This window comes from Mobula hypostoma, chromosome 2 (genome assembly GCF_963921235.1).
Source record: "Mobula hypostoma chromosome 2, sMobHyp1.1, whole genome shotgun sequence".
Classification (NCBI taxonomy): domain Eukaryota; kingdom Metazoa; phylum Chordata; class Chondrichthyes; order Myliobatiformes; family Myliobatidae; genus Mobula; species Mobula hypostoma.
Genome location: NC_086098.1, coordinates 114,589,647 through 114,593,728, shown reverse-complemented (window position 1 = coordinate 114,593,728; position 4,082 = coordinate 114,589,647).

Genomic DNA, 4,082 nt, shown 5'->3' with positions numbered 1-4,082 from the left:
GAAGGAGTCGTTGGATTGTTGAAAGGATCGACCATTATTGAATTCGTGCAAGTATGATTGATCTGCATGAGATAGCCTCTGCTAAAAGTAGCAGAAAGGTTGTGCAGTATCTAGTATCCAGAGGGAAAGATCAGTGCCCTTAAACCATCTTATTTCCGTCGTCGTGAATCCTGCGGACAAGGCAGGATCTGGCTGGGATCGGCAGTGATGTCGTGTCTTCGAGGAATTCTTTACTTCAGGAAAGTCTCTCCTAATTGACTGTATAAATCTCTTCGACTTTCAAATTTACTGTCCTAAGAACTGTCTTTGAATTTACCACTTTAAGAACTGTTTTCACATTTATCGCTTTAAGAACTAGTACTGAGTGGCGGTTTGTTAAATAGCCGCATAGCAGTTTACTCCTGGTTAAGATTTTCATTTGTTTATTTTTTTATATTGAGCAGAGTTTAATAAATGTTCGATTGTTTATTTGTTTATAAAACCTGACTCAATTCTATATTCATTGTTGCCGATCACGTGACACCTCCCACATTCCAAAGATTTACGAATTAGTAGTTTAATTGGTCTCATGGGTGTAATTGGGCAGGATGGGTTCATTGGGTTGATGGGCCTGTTACTGTACGGACTCTCAAAATAAATAAATAAATGATCAAAAAATCGGTATGCCATTGCCTGTGTACCAAGGAGGACAATTTGAGTATTCCCAAACTGGAAACTATGGATGAACACTCCTTACTAAAGTCTAGGGCTGTGGCATTCAAATCAGGTGACGCTGACCTTCACAAGAAATGAAGGTACAGCTTCCGTAAAGCTATCAGTGATGCCAAGAGAGTACCAGTCCAAAATAGAATCCTAGGCAAGTTGTCAGCTTAAATGCCACAATGACCTATCAAACAAAATCAGGCAGCGCATCCCTTCCCGATGAACTCAGTGCATTCTATGCATGTCCTGAATTGAAGTGGACTGGAATGTCATCACCTGCCTTAACACCTGAACCCACAGTCATCGTTACAGTCGTGAGACCAGTTTTACAGAGAGTGAACCCCACAGGAAGTATCTGACCCAGATGGTGTCCCTGGCTTTGCCCGTATATTCAGTGCAGATCAGCTGCTGGGGGTGTTAGCAGAATACCTTTCCCTGCCTCATCTACTTTAGATCGGATTAAATTTACTTATCACATGTACATCGAAACATACCATGCAATGCGTCAGTTGTGTTAACAACCAACACAGGTTTGGCATGTCCCCTTTGCCCCTCACCAATTTTTACCAGTGCGCTAAGGAATGCCTCCTATCCTGACACATAACAGCTTGGAGTGCCTACCGTTCCATGTCTAGACTGCATTTCTGGAAATCTGATCACTTGGCTGTCCTCTTTGCTGCATACAGGCAGAGGCTGAAGAACAAGGCTCCAGAGGTAAGGACAACAAAGAGGTGGTTGTGGGAGGTAGAGGAGCAGCTTCGAGTTGGTGGAGTGGGCTGTGTTCAAGGACTCATCAGAGGATTTGAATTAATTCATTATGCTTCTCATGGACTTTATGAAAACAGTCATATATGAGTGTGTCGTGGATGACCATGAGATCCACAATTTTCTGAGGGTCAGATCAGTGGCACTGAGGGTCTGGAAACTAAGTATAATACACGTGGTCCGGGTACGATCTCTGTACCGCCATCTCACATGCAAAGTGGCAATTCCGGACCAACTTGTATCACTGAAAGAAGCTCGACAGCTGTGGCAGGGCTTGAATGCTATCACCTCCTACAAATTGAAAGTAAGTGACAACAAAGCTTCGCTCCCCAATGAGCTCAAGGCTTTTAATGTTTGTTTTGACAGTCAAACCATCAAGAACCCCCACAGCCCCCAGTGACCCTGTGATTTCAGTCTCTGAGGTTGACGTGAGCGCATCCTTCAGGAGGGTGAACCCACAGAAAGCATTCGGCCCAGACGGGGTACTGAAGACCTGTGCTGATCAACTGGCTGGGGTGTTCACAGATATCTTTAATTTCTTGGTTCGGTAGTTTAAGGTACCCAGCTGCTTCAAACAGGCTTCAGTAATTCTGGTGCCTAAGAAGAACATGGTGACCTGCCTCAATGACTATCGTCCAGTAGCATTTACACCCCAGTGATGAAGTCTTGAGAAGCTGGTGATGAAACGTAACAACTTCTGCCTAAGGAGTGTCTTGGATCTCCTCCAATTTGCCTAGCATCACAACAGCAGATCCTATTTCATTGGCTCTTCACTCAGCCATGGAACATCAGAACAGTGAAGATGCATATATCAGGATCCTCTTCATTAGCCACAGCTCAGCATTCAGCTCTATCATCCTCTCAAAACTAATTAATAAGCTTCGAAACCTGGGCTTCAGTACCTCCTTGTGCAATTGGATCCTCAATTTCCTCACTTACAAATGCCAGTCGGCTTGGATTGGCAACACCATCTCCATCAACACAGGCATACCTGAAGGCTGTGTGCTTAGCACCCGCCCCCCCCCGCTCTACTCGCTTTATATTTATGACTGTGAAGCTTGGCTCAGCTCCAATGCCATATTCAAGTTTGCTAACAACACTGATGTCATAGTGTCATAGGCTGGATCAAAGGTGGTGATGAATCAGCACATAAGAGGGAGATTGAAAATCTGGCTGAGTGGTGCCACAGCAACAGAATGGGCTGCCGGTGATGGTGGTGGAGGCAGACACAATAGGGTCTTTTAAGAGACTCCTGGATAGGTACATGGAGCTTAGAAAAATAGAGGACTATGGGTAATCCTAGGTAATTACATGTTCGGTACAGCATTGTGGGCTGAAGGGCCTGTATTGTGTTGTAGGTTTTCTATGTAACAATCTCTTAGTCAATATCAACAAGACCAAGGAACTGATTATTGATTCAGGAGAAGGAAAATGGACTTGCATGGGTCACTTGCCATCAGGGGATCAGGAATGGAGAGGGTCAGCAACTTTAATTCCTCAGTGTTATCAGTTCAGCGGATCTGTCCTGTGTCCAGCACATAAGTGCCATTACAAAGAAGGCACAGCAGCACCTCTACTTTCTTAAAAGTTTGTGAAGATTCAGCATGTTATCTAAAACTTTAACAAACTTCTATAGATGTGTAGTGAAGAATATATTGATTGGTTGTATCACAGCCTTGTTTGAAAACAGCAATGCCCTTGAATGGAAAATCATACAAAAAGGAGTGGTTATGGCCCGGTTTATCACGGGTGAAGCCATCCTCACCATTGAGTAGGTACATCTACAAGGAGCGCTGTCACAGGAAAGCAGCATTGATCTTCAGGGACCCCCATGACCCAGGCCATGCTCTCTTCTTGCTGCTGCCATCAGGAAGAAGGTAGAGGACTCACACCACCAGGTTCAGGAACAGTTACTGTATTACCCCACAGTCATCAGGCCCTCGAACCAGAGGGGATAACTTCACTCAACCCAACACTGAAATGTTCCCACAACCTATGGACTCACTTTCAAGGACTTTTCCTCTCATGTTCTCGATATTGACTCTTTATTTATTTTTATTATTATTCTTTTTTTCGTTTTGTATTTGCACAGTTTGTTTTCTTATGCACACTGGTTATTTTTCTGTCCTGTTATGTGTGGTTTTTTATTGAATCTATTGTGCTTCTTGTATTTCTTTCAGGGTTGTATATAGTGACATATATGTACTTTGATAATAAATTTATTTTGCACTTTGGTATAGCAACTGCTCTGCCTGTGACCACAAGAAACTGCAGAGAGTTACGAACATAGCCGAGCACATCCCGGAAACCAGCCTCTCCTTGGACTACTCACTGCCTCAGTGAAGCAACCAACAGAATCAAAGAACCCATCCACCTTAGATATTCTCCTTTCTCACCCCTCCCATCAGGCAAGAGATACAAAAGCTTGAAAGCATGTACCACCAGACTCAAGGACAGCTTCCCTCCCTCTTTCATCAGTCTCTTGAATGGTTCCCTAGCACGACCAGATTGACGCTTGACCTCACAGTCTATCTCGTTATGACCTTGCATCTTATTGTCCACCTGCACTGCAGTTTGTCGTTAGTTGTTTCACTTTCTTCAGCATTGCGATTGTT